Below are 22,922 nucleotides of genomic sequence, written 5' to 3'. Positions count from 1 at the left end.
CCTTACTCATTCAGTCATCAAGGGAAGGCCTGATATATTTGGGTAACCTGATCACTGATGCACAGTGTCTGAGCTCCAGGAGGCATGGAGTAATGGTGAGAGATGGGATGTTGGGACCGGCTGGCTCCTTCTGCTCAGAGAGCCAGGCCTCCAGCACCACTTCTTCTCTGGCGAAGGGAAGAAGCCAAGATGGCTCCTGGGGGTGGCAGCGGCTGCCCTTGCTGGGAAGGAGATGGGCCCTCAGGATCACAGCTCAGGCCTGACCAAGCTGTTTGCGTTCATATGTGCTGTTCCAAGGCCCTAGTCGTTGGCACAGGGTGGGGAAGCCAGGGGAGATTTTTTTGTAGGAACACATGCGGGGGCCAGGGGAGCTGGCCGCTGTAGATTATATTCCTTGAGACATGCTCTGTGTGTGTGCGTATATGTACATGTATGTTTGGAATGGGGGCGGTATGTCTGCAGGTCAGTCTTTGTGTTACCATTAGATGTGTGTTTCTGTGTGTCTATATCTGATATGACTTACTACATATACACCAAGCATGTGTTGGCATGGATCTTCATGTGTGTTAGCAACCAAGCAGCCTTTATTAAGAGCCCAGCATATGTCAGGCACTGGGTTAGGAGGCAAAGACAAAAGCAAAACCTTAAGGAATTTAAAATCTAGCTGGAGGGAGACAACATCTGCATACATACATACATACATACACACATACATATATATATATATGTATATATATAGAGAGATGAAGAGAGGGAGAGATGAAGAGGAGAGATGGAGAGAGGGAGAGATGGAGAGGGAGAGATGAAGAGGAGAGATGGAGAGAGGGAGAGAGATGAAGAGGGAGAGATGAAGAGGGAGAGATGAGAGAGACGAGAGAGATATGAAGAGGAGAGATGAAGAGAGACATACGAAGAGGGAGAGATAAAGAGGGAGATGGAGAGAGAGACAGAGAGACAGAGAAAAAGAGATGAAAAGAGGGAGAGAGATGAAGAGAAAGAGAGAGACAGAGGGATGAAGAGAGATGAGAGAGAGAAGAGAGGAGAGAGATGAAGAGACAGACAGAGACAGAGAGACAGAGATGAAGAGAGAGATGAAAGAGAGAAAGACAGAAGAGAGATGAAGAGAGAAGCAGAGGGATGAAGAGAGATAAATAAGAGAGAGAGATGAAAGAGAGAGATGAGAAGAGAGAGAGATGAAGAGAGAGAGCAGAGGGATGAAGAGAGATAAATGAAGAGAGAGAGATGAGAGAGAAGAGAGAGAGATGACAGAGAGACAGAAGAGAGACAAAGAGAGACACAAACTAAAACAAGGGAAGGCTCGAGCAGCGGGGGGATCAGGGAAAGCAGAATTTGAGCAGTCTTGAAGCACACTGAGAAGCAGAAGTGAGGAGAGTTTGATTGCTGTGCAAAGGCAAAGAGAGGAAGAGGGCGTGTGGCAGGTGGACACAGAAGAAGGTCAGTAGGCAGACAATGGCACATGAAGCAGGGCGATGTGCGATAACCCCGGGGAAGGTAGGCTGGGGCCGGGTTTGTAATGGGCTTTAAAAGCGAGGGGAGTGTCTGTCTGACTACAACAGTCTGCTCTGTCTAACTCGGTTGTTTCTGTCATTGTGGTTGTTTTAAATGAGTTTTTATTGATATCTTTTGTGATGTTAAAAAAACCCCTCAGTAAAGACTCATCCCTGTAGTTTTGAGGAGTCGGTGTGTGTTTGAAATTTCAGCTGTTTCCCTGCTCAGCCTTTCTTCACACGTGTGTCTGTTGGAACTGACATAAGAGGCTGGTACTTGATTTTATGCGTGTATTCAGGCAGCTGTACGGAAGCCCTTGAAAGTGACTGTCGGCAGTTGTTCAGTCAGGTCTGACACTTCATGACCATCTGGGGTTTCTTGGTAAAGGTCCTGAGTGGTTTGCCATTTCCTTTCCCAGTTCATTTTACATGAGAAATGAGGCAAATGGGATTAAGTGACTTGCCAGGGTCACAGCTAGTAAGTGCCTGAGGCTACGACCCTTTGTTATCAGCACAAGGAAGCTGAGACACTGTGGGGAGGCTACTCACTGTAAACCCTGGTTCTCTATGCCCATCCTGTGAGTACTCTTTCCTTTTCTGAACTCGAGATTCTGATGGCTTGCCTAATCCTCCCAGGAGAGGAACAAGTCAGTATGCTTTTTGAATCCTGAGGGCTGGAAATACTTCATTTATGTCTTCATATTCCCAGGACGGTGCAAGCATACACAGCAGGTGCTTAATAATTTTGTTAATTGATTGACAATTGGATATGTATTTGTATTTACATATTTATGTTATATATATTATATATATCTATACATATGTTATTATATATATATAATTCATACATATGAATGTGTATGTATACACATACACATATATCATGGGTCATATATTTAGAGCTAGAAAGGATTTTAGAAGTACCTAGCTCACCCTCCCATTTTACAGATGAGGAACTGAGGTCCAAAGAAGAGCAGCAATTTGCCCTGGCTCCAGAGATGCTAAGAGGCAGAGCAGGATTTTCAGGCTTATATTCTTTTACTCCAAATTCTCCTGACTGTACCCTCGTTGTATATCAAATACACCTCTCCCCTCAGGTAATTTGCAGTTGAGTGGCCAAATAGCCCTTGGTTTGTCTCACTTCTTCCTGATGGGTGCCTTAGTCTACCTCCCATTCAATGGGGCTATTCTCAGCCTGTGTAGATGACTGAGTCTGAGCTACAAAGAGGCAGGCTCCTGAAGGCAATTAAACAGTCTATGTTCACCAGGCTATTGGATTTCTTACACATTCCTCCGTTGATGCTCCAGCCCTAGGGCCTCTGCTAGCTTTAATGAATACAATTATTAATTAGCATCAATTAATAATCAACTTCAGGGTTATTGTGGGCCTGCTGCAGGGATCCCCAAGCACTTAAAGACACATAAGCTCACTTTGGTCCTGGCATGTTGGGAAGAGGGCAGAGGCCTGGCCAGTATGGTCGTGGGTAAAACAAGGCCTGGGCACAAGCCAGATGCACAGCTGTCAGGAAGGTGTTGCTCTTGACCTTGGAAGATGATGTCAGGTCCCTGACATCCTGATTGTCAGGGGGTCTCAGTTTCCTCATCTGTCAAATGACAAGGGTGGGCACCGTGGGATCTCTGAGAGCACTTTTGGATCTAAATCTACAATCCCATAACAAGCATTCCCTCCAGCCACCTCTGAAAACCTGTACAGGGCTGCCCCTTGCCAGTCTTGCCAGTAGCTGACCTCATTCCCTAGGGAGCTTGGTAACAAGACAGGTAAATGGATGGGTCCTGAGGGGCCTGAGACCTTCAGTTCTCTCTTAAACTAGAATCACATGAAAAAGACTATGTTACACATGCATCATTCATTCATTCTGCAAACAAAGTTACTGTGTGTGTGTGCTGCCTGAGGCACTGGGGGTGATTTTAAAGGTACAGTTGAATGGAAGCTCCCTGAGGGCAGGGGCTATTTTTTTTTGTCTCTATATCCCAGCACCAAGCATAGGCTGGGCACATGGCATGTACAGAATCAATATTTGTTCAGTGGATGAAGAGTAAGATACACTGTATGTGAAAATTGAGGGTGAGCTAAGCCAAGGTTATGAGACTAACCTTGGACAAAAATAGTGAGGGCACTTCAGTTTGATGCAATTCCATTCAACCCAACTCAAGGAACAAAGCATCCACTATGCCTTAGGCCCAGGATGGGGAACCTGCTGGCTGGAGGCCACATGCGGCCCTCTAGGTCTCAAGGGCAGTCCTTTATGTGGTCTCCAGGCGCAGGTTCCCCACCCTTGCCCTCAGCACTGTTCTAAGCACTGGAAATACATCGATGAAAAAAAATGGTCCTGACTACAAGGAGACTACACTGTACATGACAGATATACCCATACACAGAAAAGGTAGACTGAGGAAGGACAGAGCACGTACAACTCTAGAGATCCCAGTAGGCTTCATAAAGGGGTGGCACCTGAGTTAAGACTTGAAGGCAGGCAATGCTTCTGAGACAGAGATCATGGGATCATAGATTCTGGACTGGTGGGGACCTTAGAGGAAGGAAGAAAACAAGTATTTATTAAGATGCCTACTGTGTGCCGGTCCTGTGCTAAGCACTTTACAAATATCTCATTTGATCCTCACAAGGTGCTATTGTTGTACCTTCTATAGTTGAGGAAACTGAGGAATGCCATGGTTAAATGATTTGCCCAGGATGACACAGTTAATAAGAGTCTAAATCTAGATTTACACTCAGGTCTTCCAGACTCCAAGTCACCTCTAGGCAGATAATCCAACCTTCCTACTTCCAGCTGAGGACACTGAGGCCAAGAGAAATGAGGTGAGTTGCCCAGGGTATAACCTGTATAACAGGCTGTTAAGTGGCAGAGCTGGTATTTGAATCTGACCACATCTAGGTTAATGAGACTAGTTTACAGACATGGTGGACAGTCATTGGAAATGAATGGTCATAGAAGATGAAATGCTGAGTTTGCAAACACCTGATAGTCCAGTTTGACTGTGAAGAGCATGTGGAGGGTGGGGTGGAGTAATACGAAATGTCTTGAAAGGTAAATTGGAATCAGGTTGTGGAGGGGCTTAAATTCTAGGTTGAGGAAATAGTATTTTATCCTAGGGGCAATAGGGAGCCTGAAGATTCTTGAGCAGGCGAATAACATGGTCACATTCATGCCTTAGGAAGGAGGAGGATTTTGGCAGTGGTGTATATTAGAGAGAGGAGAACCTGGAAGCAGGGAGACCAACTAGGAGGCTATTGAAAGGAGAGATGACTGAAATGAAGGGGTGGCTGTGTGAGAGAAGATAAGGAGATCATAGAGAAGTTTGGAAGAGGTCCATATGGGGGAAAGATGAAATCTATTTTGAGCATGTTGAATTTGACATATTGATATCAATATTGATCTCATCCATTGATCGATGGATGTCCATCCAGAAGTTGTCCAGCAGGTAGATGATGATGTGGGACTGGAGGTCAAGGAGAGAGATTAAGGCCAAATATATAGATGTGGGAGTCATCTGCTTAGAGGTGATAATAGAATCCATAGAAACTAATGAGACCATTTGGGACAGAGTTTAGAAAGAGAAGAGAAGGTGGCCCAGGACAGCACCCTGGATGGACAAAAGTGCTTCCTAAACAGCTAAGAAGAACCAGGAGAGGGAAGTATCATTTACCAAGGCAAGAGAATGTATCCAATCTAATTGCACAGGCTTTTGAGTACCTACTCTGTACCTGCAACTGCTAGGCACTGGAGAGGGAAGAAGAAGGAAGGAAGGAAGGAAGGAAGGAAAGAAGGAAGGAAGGAAGGAAGGAAGGAAGGAAGGAAGGAAGGAAGGAAGGAAGGAAGAAGGAAGGAAGGAAGGGAAGGAAGGAAGGAAAGGAGTGAGTAAGGGGGAAGGAAGAAAGAGAGAAGGAAGAAAAGAGGGAGGGAGGAAGGATGGAAAGAAAAAGTATTTGTTTAAGTCCTACTTTGTGTCCAGAAATGTGTCAAATGCTTTACAAATATTAATTCATTGATCTTCACTAAAATCTTGAGAGGTAGGTGCTATTATTATCCCCATTTTTTCATTTAGAGGAAATGGAGGCAGATAATGGTTAAAGGACTTGCTCAAGGTCACATAGCTAGTGAGTGCCTGGACTGGATTTGAACTGAAATCTTCCTGACTCCAGGACCAGCACCCTCTCCAATGGTGGATAAGGGGTTGGAGAAAAGAAGAAAAGGACTGGAGCGCTATTAAGAGGAGCAGGACAGAGAGTTTCAGAGAACAATCAAAGATTGTCATGAAGGCCCTACTGAGATTAGGTAACATGCCGTTGAATCAAGAGACCTAGATTCGAGTCCCACCTCTTATAATTACTAGTGGACAAAGTATTTAAACTGTAAGAACCTCATTTTCTTCGTTTATAAAATATGGCTAAAATATTTGTACTCCTTCTTTTACAAGAGTGATATGAGATTAGTACATTACAAATATTAAAAGCAATATATAAATGGGTTGTTATGATTATCATTATACTTCTCATCCATTATAATAGTGTCTGGATAGAAACTGGGTCCTGGGAGAGGTCTCTGTCCTGTTATTACTCTTTCACATTGAATGTTCTACAGACGATCATACAGCTGGATAAAAAGAGTTCTTTTTATAATTGAATAAAAGGATTGGGATGTCAGCTCCTCTTCGGTGGGCTCACTAAAAGCATCTTCTGGACAAATCCAGCAGCAGGCAGAGCAGGAGGAGGACATGCTTGTTATCCTGTTCCTATATGACTTTGGTTTCTTCTCCTAGGTCTTCATCTTTCGAAAGTTTTTCTTGTTACGTGAAGCTTGGAGATTAGGAGTATTTGGCATGGCAACATCTAAGCATCAATAAATAGGCATTTGTAAACCATGAATTATGTGTGAGACACTGTGCTAGGCACTGGATTTACAGAGGAAAAGCAAAAAGTCCCTGTCCTCAAGAAGCTTATAATCGAATGGGATTTACATACATACATATATGTACACATACACACATGTACACATGTGTGTATGTAAATGTATATGAATACAAGAAAGAGTAAATGGAATATAATCTCTGAGGAAAAGCACTAACAGCTAGAGGGAATCAGGAAAGGCATCCTGCAGAAGGTGGTATTTGATCTGAGTCTTGAAGGAAGCCAGGGATTCTCTGAGGCAGAGATGAGGAAAGAGCATTCCAGGCATGAGGGAGACACAGTGCCAAGTCATGGAGAGAGGAGATTGAGTTTATCAATCCATCTATCAACAAGTTTTATTAAGTGCTTACTATGGGCCACTTTACTGAGCTAGGTGCTGGGGACACAGCACCTCTACTTGTCCTGTATGAGGAACAGCAAATCAGCCACTGTGGTTGGACTACAGAATACCTGGAGAACAGCTATGTGGAAGAAGTCTGGAGAGATAGGATGATGCCAGTTTATGAAGATCTTTAAATGCCAGACAGAAGAGTTTATATCTGATACTAGAGGTAATTAGGCAGCACTAGAGATTATTGAGGAGGGAAGTGATATGGGCAGGTCGGTTTTAAGAAAATCATTTTATCAGCTAATTGGAGTCTAGACTGAAGTGAGAGAAGGCTTAAGATAAGGGAGACCAAGGTGGTTATTGCAACAGTTCAAGGGAGATGTGATGAAGACCCAAACCAGTATGGCGTCTGTGTGAGTGAAAAGAAGGGGGCAAATCAAATCAAGAGAGACATTGGGAAAGTATAAATGTAACCGACTGGATGCATGGGGTGAGTGAAGAGAGGAGCTGCGGATGACACCAAGGTTTCAAACTTGGATGACTGAGAGGATGGTGGTGCCTTCTAGAATGATAGGGGATATTGGAACAAGGCTGTGTTTGCAAGGAAAAATAATGACTTCTGTTTTAGACATGTTGATTTAGAGATGTTTGTGGGACATTCAGTTCAAAATGTCCAGCAGAGAGCTGGTGATGCAGGACTGCAGATCAGGAGAGGGATGAGAGATAGATTTATAAATATGGCAGTCATCAGCATCATAGAGACAACAACTGAGTCGTCACTAAATGAGATAGCATAGAGAGAAAAGAGGACAATCCAGGGCAGGGCTAAAGGAGACATCCACAGCTAGGCGTTTGACAAGGATTAAGATCCAGCAGAGGGAACTGAGGAGGAGCGGTAGGACAGGTAGGAGGAGAACCAAAGAGAGCTAATGAGATGAAAACCGGGGGAACAAAGAGTGTCCAGGAGAAGGTGATTTGTTGTTGGGGACAGCTAGGCGAAGCAGTAGGCAGTACACCGGGCTTGAAACCAGGAAGACTCATCTTCCTGAGTTCAAATCTGACCTCAGACACTTCCTGGCTATGTGACCCTGGGCAAGTCACTTGATCCCTGTCTGCCTCCGTTTCCTCCTCTGTCAAAGGAGCTGGAGAAGGAAAAGGCAAAACACTCCAGGATCTTTGTCAAGAAAACCCCAAATGAGATCACAAAGGGTCAGACATGACTGAAATAACTCAACAACGACATGGATCAAATATTGTAGAGGAGGCTGAGGATTAAGAAAAGGCCATTAGAGTTAGTAATTAAGAGATCCCTGGCAACTTTGGAGAGAGTAGTTTAAAAAAAATTCTTTAACATTTTTATCAACAGTTATGTCCTGTTGATTGTGGCAACAGATTAGTCTATGATAATGGTCTGATTCTAGTCCCGTTTATTGTTTGAATTCTCAAAGCTATTTTGATGTCTGTGTTTATAGTATGGACATAATATTTATATCTGTTTGTAAAAGATTTCAAGCTTCTGGTGTATAATCCTAGCTCCTGGGTCATGTTTTGCCTAAGTATTTGACAGGTGCCTGAAAGTGATATGTTACGCAGTTTCTACCACTTTCTTGCATAATCTGCATTGATTGGTAAGTCTAGGCACTTTAAGGGTAATTTCTGATGGACTAATCCTAAATCACTATCATACAGCCCTCCTTTTCAAGAAACAAATCTACATGACTCAGACATTTATTTGAATTTTCTTTGTCAACGTACTGTTGGCTGATTTCATGTTAATGTTCCCCATGGAGCACCTTTACCTTCCACTCTTGGATCTTAGCCATTTCATAGGCTCCATCTGGAGGGAAGCCAATTTCTGTTACATTTGACAAATCTAATGACATATACTCGTTATCTACCTTTGCTATTGCTTAGCTAAGTGATACCTGCTTGTTTCAAAAGTGTTTCTGTAGGTGTTTGACTTGTTGATAATGGGCTCTGATAATTTCTATCAATCTTCTTCCTCCTTTCTGAGAAGAACCAATCTTTCTATAACTGCCCTAGGGTGATGGGTCCCGTATTTCATAGTATCATATGGATTTCTGTTAGGATACTTTCGAAGTCTGTTATGGTCTGTTTTAGAGTTCTGAAAGTATACATTAAGATAGTATCATACACACAAAAAAGAAAAGATAGTATTGTGTAGGTGTTAATGATTTTAAACATGTTCTTCCAATGAACTTTTATTTCAGCATGCCAATAAATCTCTTGACAATACACAGCTGTAGTTTTCTCCTGAATAGCCTTATGTTCAGTGCGCCTCGCCTGGAGGAGACCGAGGTATTGTAAATATCTCTCTGACCACTAGTTCAACTTCATCTCCTGATTAAAGGTTGAATTCTTTAGTCTCTATCTTTCTTTGGCATATATCTAAAATTACTCTGAGCCATTCCCACCCTACCTACTCAAAAAAGTTAGGCATAATGGTACATGCCTGTAATCACTGCTACTGGAGCAGCTGAGGCTTCTGAATCAATTGAGCTCAAAAGTTCTAAACTGCAGTAGACCTAAAGCCAATCGGGTGTCTGCATTAAATCCCACACCAATATGGCGAGTCCTTGAGTTTGGGCTGCCTAAGGAGGTGCAAACTGGCCCAGGTCAGAAATAGAGTGGGCCAAAGCTTCCGTGCCAAAGAGCAGTGGGATTGCGCCCATTAGTGGCTACCACCTTTCCAGCCTAGGTGAGATTGGGAGACCTAGTCTTAAAAAAAATGCACTGATTAAGTTCAAATGACCTTTTTATATCTTTGGAGAAAGATCCCATGAAATGAACAATCTGTTTGATATGTTTTTCAGTGGAGATTTTCATCCATTTGCATTAAATGATTAATAAAACGTTTTGGTGACTCCCTTTTAATTTGGAAGCCATACTTAGTTCTATTTAGGAAAGATGATAATAGAGTTAAGGCAGAACCATAATAGACTTAAACTATTTCCTTGAAAAGTGACATGATTTATATGAATTTTTCTTGACATGATTGTGTTGGTGATGTGTTTTAAGTAGACAACAGTTTTTCATGGGGACATCAAATATTCCAGCATTTTATTATCGTTGTTGTTCTGGTGGTAGTTTTAAATACTCACAGGTCATGAATAGACCATGAATGTGGGACTGTGTCAAACAGGGCAGCTAGGTGATACAGTGGATAGAGCACTCAGCTGAGAATCAGTAAGACTCATCTTCCAGAGTTCATATCCAGCCTCAGACACTTACTAGCTGAGTGACTCTGGGCAAGTTACTTAATCCTGTTTACCTCAGTTCCTCATTTGTAAAATAAGCTGGAGAAGGAAATGGCAAACCACTCTAGTATATGTGCCAAGAAAACCCCAAATGGGGTCATGAAGAGTCAGACGCGACTGAAAAACAACTGAACACAATTTAAAAAAAATGTTGTAGTGTTTTTGGGTGGTTTCTTCAATCAATCAGTCAACATGCATTTAGTAAGCTCTTCCTGTGTTCCAGGCACTGTGCTATGCACTGGGGATATAAAGAAAGGCAAAAACAGTCCCTGCCTTCGAAAAAGATAACATTCTAATGGAGGAGACAACGTGAAGAATTAGGCACATACAAATAATACATGATAAATGGAAGGTATTTTCAGAAGAAAGGTAATAATGACTGAATCAGTAATAAGTTACTCTTTCTACCCCTGTGGTGTTTGGGCACACTCTTTTTGCTAGTAATATTTCACACATAATTGGCCTCTTTTTGGAGAGAGTCACTGGCATCTTTTGGTAGTAGACAAGTGACGTCTGTTAAGAGAGATGGGTTCAGGCTTGCATTTTAGAAGAAGCCAGCAAAGAGCTTTGCTAATCACTCACGTGCCACTGTAAAGAACTGAAGCCGATAATTACAGATTCATCCAGCCCCACCGCTTTCAAATTTTGTAGAGGAACTAAAGTTTTAGTTTCTAAAACTAAAGTTTCTCCCTCGATGTGATTATTCTGTTGTTCATTTTGTTAACAGTATCAAGCTTTCTTTTTCTCAATTGATCCAGCTTGTGTTTTTGTGGTGTTTCAGGTCTTGTGACCGTCTCTGTGATGGAAGTTTTCTGAACAGTCTTCCTTCAAGGTTCTCTCTCTTCTCTGAACCCTTTGCTTCTCAAGCCTCTACAGCAAAGTTCTTCACTGATGTTGGGTTGTTTACTTTGTTATTTGTGCAGCTTTGTCAACTTGAACATTCTGACTTTTGCTTTTAATTGCTGATGCAGAAAATCTAGAATTTCAGATATGTTTGTGCTTTCTTTTCTTTTCTTTTCTAATAGTTCTTTTTTTCCAGTTACATGTAAAGACAATTTTTAACATTTATTTTTTATAAAATTTTGAATTCCAAACTTTCCCTGCTTTCCTTCCCTCCCCCCTCCATAAGATGGTAAACAATTTGATATGGGTTATATATGTGCAATCATGTAAAACCTATTTCCATATTAGTCATGTTGTGAAAGAAGAAACAGTTTGCAAAAAAAAGATTATAGTTTGCTAAAGGAAAAAACCATGAAAAAAAATAAAGTGAAAACAGTATACTTCGATTTGCAATCAGACTCCACCAGTTCTTTTTTTGGATGTGGATTAGCCTTCTGTTTTCAAGATTTAATTCTATAGGTTTCTTTTTTGTTGCCTTTAAGCAGGCAATATGGCATTCAAGTTTTCTGCTGCACATCCCAGCTAGATATTAATGCAATTGTCCAAATCCTTTCCATCAATCTTCAGTAGCTCTCTCAAATCACTTCTGCTTTGGTAGCATTTGATAACTGTCCTTAGACATATTGCTTGATAGCACCATCTTTTTTCCTATGGTTCTTACCATAATTGTTACCATACATACTATGTCAACAAGTCAAAAAGCATTTATTGAGTATCTACTATATTCCATAGTGTGTCCCTTTCCCCTCTCCCACCAATATTCCTTTTCCCCTCCTTTTCCATTCTTAAGAAAATAAAAACAACCCACTTCCTGGCCCTTTGTCTTATTACATTCCTTCTATGACCCCTGATGAGGATAGGTTTCTGTATCATCTCCTCATATTAGAATGTAAACAGTTTATCTTTCTTTAATTAAGTTATTCTTGGTTCTAACCTTATTTTTTTTTTTTTGCCTTCTGGAATATTGTATTCCAAGTTCTCTTTTATAGTGGTGACTACTCAGTAATGTGTGAGCCTGAGTGTGGCTTCTCAGTACTTGACTTCTTTCTTTCTGGCTGTTTGCAGTATTTTTCCTTTGACCTAGAATCTCTGGAAGTTGGTTATAATGTTCTTAGGAGTATTTTCATTTTCATTTTCATTTTCATTTTCTTCCAGAAAGTGACTAGTGGGTTCTTTCTATTTTTCATTTTGCCCTCCAGTTCTAAGAGACTCAGAAGTTTTCTTTTATGAGTTCTTGGATTATAGTGTCTAGGCTTTTGTTGTTGTTGTTGTTATAGCTATCAAGTAGTCCAATGATTCTTAAATTATCTCTCCAGTAAGTTTTCTAAGTTAGCCGTGTTCACTATGAGATAACTTACATTTTCTTCTATTTTTCAGCCTTTTTAATGTTGTTGCTTTACTTCTTATTGTCTCATGAAGTCATTGACTTTTATTTGGTCCATTTTAATTTTTATGGTTTGTTGCTCAGATAAGATTTTGTACCTCTGTGCAAAGCTGCTAATTTTATTTGAAGTTCTTTCTTGCATAGCTCTTATTTCTTTTCCATTTTTTTTCTATTAGCACTCTCATTTTATTTGAACAAATATTTTTTAAACTCTAGCTTGGTCTGTTCCAGAACTTCTAGTTGAACTCGTGCCTAAGCTGTGTTTTTCTTTGAGGCTTTGCTTGTAGATGTTTTAGAGTCATTCTTTCCTTCTGGATTTGTGTCTTGAGCATCCCTACAACCATAATAGCTCTATATAATGGGATTCTTCTTCTTGTCGTTGTTATTTGCTCTTTCTTCTAGCCTACTTTCTGGCTTCAGAATTCATGTTAGGGCCAGGTTCTGTTCACTTCCACGTCTCAGCTGAGCTTCTGTCCTTTTGGGTCCTGCTGCTACTTTCTTGGAACATGGAGTGTTATGCCATTCCAAGATCTTAGGGATAGTTCAAGCTGGGGACCTGAAAATCTTTCAGTGTTCCCAGAGAAACCTTGAATCCAGGGCAAAGTCTATTTGTCACCATTCTGGTCTGAGCCCTGCAAGTTCCTGACCTGCATTTGGGTCTGAGCAACATACCTGTGGGCTTACCCATAGGTGGAGTTTCAGTAGACTTCTTCTGGACTCGGCCTGCTGGAAAGCTCTGCTGGATCATAGCAACAACACCACAGACCGCCCGCCCTTTGGTTTGAGTTTCCTGCACTGGTTACTTCACTTCAGGTGCCAGACTGGACTGAATGCTGGAACTGAGACTCTCGGAGGGCTCAACACCACACAACTGTTTCTTGCTTTTGGACTTGCTCTTTGCTTAGTACGTAACCTTGGGCATGCAATCACTCCTCGTCTTGAAATGCCACCCCTGGGCACAAGTCCTCTCAGTTCACCCTAGATCTGTGTACCAGAACTGGGTAGTGAGCAGTAGAGTTACTAGTTGGCACCTGTTCCTTTATCCTACACAAAATCAGGCACCTCTGTGTGGGTCTCTCTTTGCCCAGGTGCTTAGCTTTAGCCCTTTTTCAGTCCATACATTGGAATGCTCCAGCTGGCCCTTCTTGACTAGACCCCATCCCTGGAATCTGCAGACCTCTCTGTCTGTCTCCTTTTGCTAACCTGGACTGGAAAAAAGAAGCAATGTCACTTTTTGTTGGGTTTCCTAGTCAGGACTCAGTCTCGTACATTTTCTGGTTCATTGTGGAAGAGTCATGGAGGAAGGCCCAGCTATATTTCTTCCTGATACTCCACCATCTTGACTCCTCCCCCCATTGGATTTAGCAATCATGCCCATCTCCTTTTCATAATCATTTGAGATATCAGTATTGTTTTTGTCATCTATTTTGATATTAGCTATAATCTCTGGAGTTTTATTAAGTAAAGCTTTTCAATGACCTCAATTTCTTCAATATTTCCCTGCTGAGATTTTGGTACCTGTACTTCACCTCTTATTTTCTTTAATCTAGGTTTAGGGATGAAGTTATCTCTTCTGATTGCCCTGCAGTAGTTAGTAATACCTTATTGTATGACTTGGAGAAGAAGGTACACCTGACAAAGACATTGATGATTGAAGCCCCTGCCTATAACCAGGAACATCTGGTTCTAGTTTTGTTGTGATGCCACATTGGCACATTTATGGCAAGGATTCATGCCTTCAGTTCATTTCATGTGCACTCATAGCACTTAACAGTCTGTACTGAAACGATGAAAATCAGTAGGATGTAGGCATTTATGATTTATTCCCACGTATCCTGCCTTCTTGTCCCACCATCAGGAAAAGGAACAGCACTCACTCTGCTGCCCCTTTGTCAAACCCATCATGGCGACAGTTCCAAGTTGGGCCAGCTGGTAACCCTAGACCACCCTCACTTACTCTCAGGACTGTCAGGAGCAGTTGCATTACACTAGCTGGAGTGCTGGGCCAATCAGTGGTATCACCAGAGCCCAATTTGTCAGTATGTCAGAATTCCTGCTAGGCTTTCCCAGCTTCCATCACATCTGAGGGCCCATGGAGGCTCCATTCTATTTCACCCTGGTTGGCAGTCCCCTCCCTCACCATTGTTCCATCCCACCTCAAGGTAAGGACAATGGCTTAGACTTTGAGGGTGACAGGATGGAATTTGAAAGTGAAGGGTTGGAATTTGAGGGAGAAATGGTTATCATTAATAATAATAATAATAATAATAATAATAATAATAATAATAATAATACTTAGTAGTCATAATATATATAGCAGACCCAGTCAGCACACTTTTCAAATTTTAAAGCACTATAGAAATATGAGTTAATACTATCATTATCACCATTCTTATTGTTCTGTTATGTTATATCAGGCCAGTAGGGCAGATATTATGATGACAGACTATCCTGGCTTCAGTTTGCTAAAGGGCTGGATTCCCAAAATTCAAGACCTGTGTGTGGCTGAGAGAAGAAAAGACTAGGTGTGTGGAGTGGAATGGAGAGAGAATGAGAGAGGAGACCATTGTGGCCTTTTAGTTTTTGAAGGGCCATCTTGTGGAGGAGGGATCTATCCTCCTCTGTTTGGCCCCAGAAGCAAAACCAGGACCACTGAGTGGAAGTTGCAAAGAGACCAATGAGGATGGATGCCAGGATCTTACCAAGGAGAGCTGGACAGCAGAAGGAGTGGGCCACCTCTGGAGGCACTGGGCTACCCTTCTTGGAGGTCTTCAGCAGAGACCAGAGGGTCACTTGTCAGGCACATTATATTGAGGATTCCTTTCGTTTGGGGGTTGGGTTAGATGGCTTCTGAAGTCTCTTCCACATCTTAAATGCCACGATTCTGAGATTCTATGAAGACCGTTTGAACTATATACGGGGGTCAGGTTCCCAGGATGAATCACAAATCACAAAAACAATGTTAATTCAGCAACTACTATGTGTGGAACACTGGGCTAATATGAAGGAAGGAGGAGATTAAGTTTAGATAACATGTAGTCTTATATCACACATGTAATATTTGTGTTACATATTAATGGATATGTAATATATGTGTAACGTTATATTGAGTATGTGTATATATACACACACACATAACACATATAATGTTACTAACACAAGACCCTTACAGATGGATTTTATAGGTAGCTAGGTGGCATAGTAGATAGAGCACTGAGCTGAGAATCAGGAAGACTCATCTTCCTGTGTTCAAATCTGACCTCAGACACTTACTAGCTATGTGACCCTGGACAAGTCACTTAACTTGGCTTGCCTCAGTTCCTTATCTGTAAAATGAACTGGAGAAGGAAATGGCAAACCAGTCTAGCATCTTTGCCAAGAAAACCCTAAACGGGATCACAAAGAGTTGGGCATGGCTGAAATGACTGAACAACATGGATCTTATAGTATGATTGGAGAGCCAAAAGTATATTCCTTCCATCCTTTCTCTTTCCGTCCTTCCTTCTTCCCTCCCTTCCTTCCTTCTTCCCTCCCTCCTTCCTTCCTTCCTTCCTTCCTTCCTTCCTTCCTTCCTTCCTTCCTTCCCTTCCTTCCTTCTTTCCTTCCTTCCTTCCTTCTTTCCCTCCCTCCTTCCTTCTTTTCCTTCCTTCCTTCCTTCCTTCCTTCCTTCCCTCCCTTCCTTCTTTCCTTCCTCTTCTTCCTTCCTTCCTCCTTCCTTCCTTCCTTCCTTCCTTCCTTCTTCCTTCCTTCCTTCCTTCCTTCCTTCCTTCCTTCCTTCCTTCCTTCCTTCCTTCCTTCCTTCCACAACCATTTACTAAGCACCTACTGTGGGCAGAGCCTTGTACTAGGCATTGGAGTAAGATACAAGGAGGCAAAGAATCCCTGCTCTTGCATGGCTCACAGTCTCATATAGGGGTAAGCTCCCAAGACAGACAGATAATACATAAAGTTACCAAATCCATCCCAGAGATGTAAAATCACATGGGGTTGTGTGAAGGCTGCAGGGGAAGGTGGTTGGTGACCAGCTGGGGGATCAGAGAAGGCTGCCTGGTTAAGGAAGTATTTGAATCGGCCTTTGAAGGACTGGTCAGCAAGTAGAGATGGGAAGGGAGAGCTTTGCCGGCACAGAGAGCAATCTGGGCACAGGCACAGGCCCAGAGCGCAGGGCGTGTTCAGAGAGCAGAGCTCTCTCCCTGGGCTGGACTGAAAAGTACGTGGAGCACTATGAAACAAAGTGAGAAAGGCAGCTCCTGGGTGTAGAGGGCATTGAATGCGAAAAGACCTTGAACTTTACTCTCAAGGCAATAGGAAGCCATTTAAGTTCTGTTCTGTTTTTTAAAGCAGAGGAGAGGCGTGACACAACTATGTGGAGTGGGGGTAAAGGGGGATTCTGAGAGCAGTATGGAAGACAGCAAGGGGACTGGGGAAGAAGCGTGGGAGCAGGGGAAGCTCTAAGTAAACTAGTGTGGCAGTCCAGGCCAGAGGCACTGAGGGCCTGAACCAAGGGGATGGCAATAGGAACAGAGGACAGAAATCGGTTGTGATAGACACTGAGAACTTATTTCTCAGATCTGCATCATTCACATCTAGGCCTCTACCCAAGGCACTGAGAAAAAGCAGCAGAGATCCCTGGGCCCTCCTAGAAACCTCCTTCCTAGTTGACACAGAATCATAAATGCTACTGTTTGAGTGCCTCCATTCGGCCAGTTCCGGATTCACCTAACTGTACTGCCTTTTAGACCACATCTCTCCATCCTGTTCACAAAACAGTATGGAAGGCGTGGTCGGGCACTTTACGGATGATCTGTTCTCTTTCTGGGGGGTGGGAGGGTCATAAAATTAATTTTACTCAGTCCTTGATTGATACCAAACTCCTCTCAGTGCCATCCTTTATAGAGGGCAGAAACTGGACTGTCAGCTCTTTCTGCTTGGCATCTGCTGCTCTGCCTGGTTTCATCACCACAGAACAAGACACCCCCATGCCACGTGCTCCCTGGTGTCCCCACGCCCTATTTTCCTGCATCCTTTTATATGTTGTCTCCCCCCGTTAGATTGTAAGCTCCTTGAACACAGGGACTGAAGGCAGAGACTGAAGGCAGGGACTGTCTTTCTTTTAATTACGTGTATCTCCAGCACTTAGCACAGTGCCTGGCACACAGAAGGTGCTTAATAAATGTTTATTGAATTTGAATGCCCTTTTTATGAGGTTTCTTCTACAAGTCATCTCTTTTTTTTTCTTTTTGGTGAAGCATTTGGGGTTAAGTTACTTGCCCAGGGTCACACAGCTAGTAAATGTCAAGTGTCTGAGGTCGGATTTGAACTCAGGTCCTCCTGACTCTAAGGCCAGAGCTCTATCCATTGAGCCACCTAGCTGCCCCTACAAGTCATCTCTTGATGGATTCACCGCTTCCTTCACCTCCACCCCAACCCCCACGACGAGCCTTCTCTTGTGACAAAGAAAAATATTTTTTTCTTTAGGCAAAACCAAGTGACACAGGGACCTCAAGCATGCATATGCAACATTCCACACCTGTAACCCCCCACCTCTCCAAAATGTTTCCTGACCAGCTCTTGCTGAGGCCATTCTGGCTCTCTGTGATTCCTACTTCTTTTTCTACAAGTTCACTTATGATTAATTCAATAATAAAAGTTGAATTTTGTGGGGAACTGAAGTCAAAATCACTGACCTATAGTTTGCAGACTCTAGTATCTTCCCTTTTTTGAGAATAGGGACATTGGCCCTGCTCCAGTCTGACTGTGCTATTGCTGCACTCCATGATCTTATGAGGATGTTTCTGTTACAAAATACTTTTTATATTTATATCACATTCATTTTCAAACTGATCCCTTCACCCCTCCTCTACAGTGAGCTGTCTCTTGTAATAAAGTTTTAAAAAGAGAGGAAAAAGCTGTTCAGTAAAATAAGCCAACATATAACTGATATAATTACGGTTATACACATATTACTACATATGTAATATATATTATACATATATACATATACAACATTACTAATATAATTATTATGCTAATAGCATATGCAATATTTCATACTCGTAGGTAGGTGGTATAGTGGATAAAATGCTGGGCCTGAGGTCAGGAAGATCGAGTTCAAATTTGACCTCAGACACTTACTTGCTATGTTACCTTGGGTAGGTCATTTAACCTCTGTCTGCCTCAGTTTCATCAACTGTAATATGGGAATAATAACAACATCTACTCCCCAGGGTTATATGAGACATATTCTTAAAGTGCTCTGCACAGGACCCAGCACATTATAGGTGCTTAGTAAATGCTTATTCCCTCCCCCTTACCCCCACCTCCCACCCTGCCTTCATGTGGGGAGGCAGTGTATTTTCCCAAGTCTTCTCTGGTTCTGAACTTGGTCACTGATAATTATGAAGCATTTGGCTTTATTTTTGTTGGAATTCTTTCCATTCTTTTCATGACCTTTCAAAGATCCCGGAAAATGGCTCATTAGCTAACTGCCTGATTCTTCCATGGCCCTATGACTCAGTTCACCTTGTCCTGGTAACTTAAACTCATCAGAAGCCACTAAGTGCTTTCTCTCCATCCCCTTACATGAATCACAATGAACAGTTTTGGTAGCTGCAGCAAGCTTCACCAGAGGCTTGCCAGCAGCATGAAATATGCCCTAAAAGCAACTTTTGAAGACAAATGCAATTGGAAAGCGGGAGTGGGGAGAGACCCTGAGACCAGCTCAATGTTATCTGCGACTGTTGAGGCTGGGGAGGGAGTGCTGAGCTAGACTGGACAAGAGCCTACCTGAGGAAGGTGATCAGTGGAAAAAGGGAAGCATCTGGTAGCTTCCTATTTGAACTAATTATTCTTGCTAATTATTGTTGTTCAGTCATGTCTGACTCTTTGTGACCTCATTTGGGGTTTTCTTTGCAAAGATAATGGCTTGCCATTTCCTTCTCCAGCTCCTTTTACAGATGAGGAAACTGAGGCAAACAGGGCTAAACGACTTGCTCAGGGCTACACAGGCAATAAGTATCCGAGGCCAGATTGGAACTCAGGAAGGTGAGTCTTCTTGACTCCACGCCCAGCACTCTATCCACTGCCCATTCTCACTAAGTGCTAAGCAAGGTCAGTTGTTTCTTCAGCTGCTGAAGGAGGTTAAGTGCTATCAGTGCCTTCTAAATTTTGCTGCCCTGACTAAATCCCCAATTGCCCCATCCTAGTTAAGACTTTACTCCCTCACACATACCCCACTTCCACCCCATCCCCATCCCCCAACCCACCACCATGTACACTGCAATCCAGTGATACTGGCTGTCCCTTGAAACACCATTTCCCAACTCTGCACATTTTCACCGGTTGTTCCCCACGCTTAGTATACTCCCCCTCTTCATCTCCAACTCCTAGCTTCCTTCACGTCCCAGCTAATATCTCATCTTTTACAGATCCCTCTTAATGTCTATGCCTTCCCTCCATTGACTCTCTCCAATTTATCCTGCATATAGCTTGTTTGTACAGTTGTTGGCATGTTGTTTCCCCATTAAACTGTCAGCTCCTTGAAAGCAGGGATTGCCTGTTGCCATTTTTGTGTCCCTTTACTTAGGTTACTTAGCACAGTGCTTAAAGCATAACAGACACTTAATAAATGCTTCTTAACTGACTCCCTCCTTATTTATCTTGAGCATCAGTGCCCTGTTAGCTAGAGATGTTCTATGTTTTCCATTCTAATGGTTATTCTATTTGGCAAATGAAACAACCAAATTAACAGCTGAGACTTCTCTCTATCTTCAGTTACCATTGTCTCATCTACCTCTAGCAGTGGTCTTATCCCTTTGTTCACACTCTTTTTTCCTCAACATAGCTAAAAACCTGCCAACTAAACCACAACAAATCCCTCATCCTTGGCTTTTCTCCCCAGCCCCAAGTGCCTTCCCGGCTTTATTGCTGATGACACTCTGCTTAGAGGATCAGGTCCTGCTTTCGTATTCATCGCATCTCATGCAGCCATTCACCCTTAGCATCTTGCTGTCTGCCCTGCAGGTACTCCCTTTTTCCCCACCTAGAACAGCATCCTCCTGCCCTGATCAGCATCCCAGAGACCGTGCTCCCCTCCCTAGAGGAGTGAATCCATTCAGCTTTGGTACTGTACCCTCAGGCTGAATCGTCTGATTAAGTGAATGAAAAACTCATCTAACCAGTTATATTGAGCTGGTCCCAGACAATACTTCACATCCCATTCTGTCATCCACATTGGGTATCATGCCATCTTCTCCTGCCACTACAGGACACACTTACCCAGATCAATTTCTCTTTCCTAATCTCCACTCCCCTTTATGTGTTGTTTTCTCCAACTAGAATGTGAGCTTTTTGAGGGCAGGGACTGTCTCACTTTTGTATTAATATCCCCAGCATCCAACGTGTCTGCCATGTAGCAGTCACTTAATAAATACTTTTTCATTCATTCATTCATCCAGCCAGCCAGCCAGCCAGCCAGCCAGCCAGCCAGCCATTCATATTTTACCTGTCCTTGTGTCCATCTTCTGTGCATGTCTTTCTTAATCCTAAGTTGATTGATGAGTTCCCTGTATATACATATTGGTCTCATAAGACAACTCCATCTTTTTTTTTTTGTCCTGGGAATCATTTTTCTTTGTGTTTTCAGAATGGTGTTGTCATGCATCTCCCATCTCTCCTAGGCTGACTTCCCCTGTAGAATTCTGGTCCATGGTATCCAGCCTATCTTTCTTCTGTGTGCTTTGAAATCTGGTCTCCTAACATTTAGGGGGCAAGGCAGATCATGCCCCCACTTCTCCCTCGTCATCTAAATTCTAAGGTGGAGTGGTCACTTCTCTCCAAGGGTCACATCATCACCAGTAACCAGTTCCTCTTTGTTGGTGAGAATCAGACTTAGAATGTTTCCCATGTTGGTTCTTCCACCATTTCGGAATTGTTCATGTTTGTAACTTAATGGTTTCATTCTTGCGAGTTTCTCATCCCTCATAGGCCTTGCTTGCCCTTTAGACCGTGCAATGTACTTATCCTTCCTCAAAAACCTTTGAAATATGCTCTCCTTGAATCTCAGCTGTATATTAGACACCTGGCTTTCATCTCCATCATAGGTTCTAAGGTGGAGTGGTTACTTACCTCCAGAATTCTCATCATTTTGACTTCAGTAACTAGCTTCTCTTTGTTGGTCATACAAAATTATCATTCAGGCAAATCAAAAATATACATGCTGGGCAGGTGTGGTGGCACCTGTAGTCCGTGCTACTGGGGAGGCCGAGGCTGCCAGATCACTTGAGCTTGGTTCCATTAGCGCTAAAGCCAGACGGTCAAAAGTCTGTACTGCATGGCCCCAGTATTCAGAATCCTCAAGAGCAGGGCGCCACCAGGCTACCTAAGGAGCAGCCCAGGTCAAAAATGGAGCCGGTCAAAGCTTCCAGGCTGATCCGTGGTGAGACAAGTACATGAGGGTCCACTGCACTTTCCAGCCTGAGAGGTAAGAGGAGGAGGAAGAAGAGGAGGTGGAGGAAGAAGAAGAGGAAAAAGAAATCAGCTACAGATTGAAACTACTCATGACTACCGTGTCAGGCTTCCTGGTGGAGTTTGTAATCTGTTTCCCAGTTCATCAGAACCAGTGGTTAAGAGAGCAAGAATTATTACTCTATTTTATAGGAGAGGAATCTAAGGCTTCCAAAGTAAAATGACTTGTCCATAGTCACACAGGTGGTATCAGAGCAAGCCTGGAATATGGTACTTTAACTACTCTGACTTGCTCTTTCCACTATGCCAGGACATCCTCTGTAGAAGCTGGCTCTTGCCTAAGCTCCTCTGGGGCTGCCCCCCTCAGGGGTCTCGGCAGGACAGGCTGATGCCAAGGCAGGGAAAATGCTTGTGAGGGAAGTGCCTTGGGAATACGGTTGTCATTATCCTTCTGAGCCTCACTTTGGTTCACAAGTCAAACAATCGTAGGATTGAGAGCCAGAAGGAACATTATCTCTAGGGACTCCCCTTGGGTTCCAGGCTTACGATCACTGCCTGAACTCAATTCAGACACCACCTCCTCCACAAAGCCTTTCCTGATTTCTTCATTTGAAGAGGACAAAAAGAAGGCCTGGAGAGCTAAAGGAACTCTTCCAGAGTCACGCAGGGGGTGGGGGTGGGGGTTGAACCCGGGTTCATCTGATGCCAAGTCCAGGGTTCTTTCCACTACACCACCCTGATCCCTCATCCCCCACCCCTTGCTTATAAGTCAACCACCTTGGAAAAGCTCTGCTCCCTCACCATGCTGTGCCCCCAACAGAGCCTCCTGCCATGGTGGCCATGTACCAAGATAACCTCCCTGGGCAAGAAGGGGCCATAGCAACAGGATGGTCAACCCCTGTATTCCCTCCACACTCTCGTGTTAAAGGAATTTACACGCTGGGCTGTTACTAGCCTTGGGAAAGGGGCTCAGGAGTGGCCCTCACTGCTGCATGATTTCCTCTTTCCCTGCAGGGGATTCAACCTTCTTTCCCTTCTTCTAAATTTCCCCTGCTGTGCCACCCACTCCTTCTCACTGGGGCTCAGAACTCCCCCTCACACCCACTGT

At 43.1% G+C, this 22,922-nt stretch overlaps 2 long non-coding RNA genes across 2 annotated transcripts in view; one reads left to right on the top strand and one right to left on the bottom strand.

The window, feature by feature from the left end:
• LOC144457075 (uncharacterized) overlaps positions 1-22,922 on the top strand; it is a 69,031-nt gene that overhangs the window by 14,703 nt on the left and 31,406 nt on the right. The window lies entirely within an intron of this gene.
• LOC110214245 (uncharacterized) lies at positions 12,393-21,820 on the bottom strand. Its single transcript, XR_002326240.2, has 3 exons — positions 20,853-21,820; positions 15,052-15,259; positions 12,393-13,557 (listed from the first exon to the last, which is right to left on the bottom strand). It is a non-coding gene; the product is annotated as an uncharacterized LOC110214245 (long non-coding RNA).

Source organism: Phascolarctos cinereus, unplaced genomic scaffold (assembly GCF_003287225.1).
Source record: "Phascolarctos cinereus isolate Bilbo 61053 unplaced genomic scaffold, phaCin_HiC Scaffold_4;HRSCAF=312, whole genome shotgun sequence".
Classification (NCBI taxonomy): domain Eukaryota; kingdom Metazoa; phylum Chordata; class Mammalia; order Diprotodontia; family Phascolarctidae; genus Phascolarctos; species Phascolarctos cinereus.
Note: the sequence above shows the minus strand (reverse complement) of the source record. Positions and strands in the feature narration are given on the sequence as shown.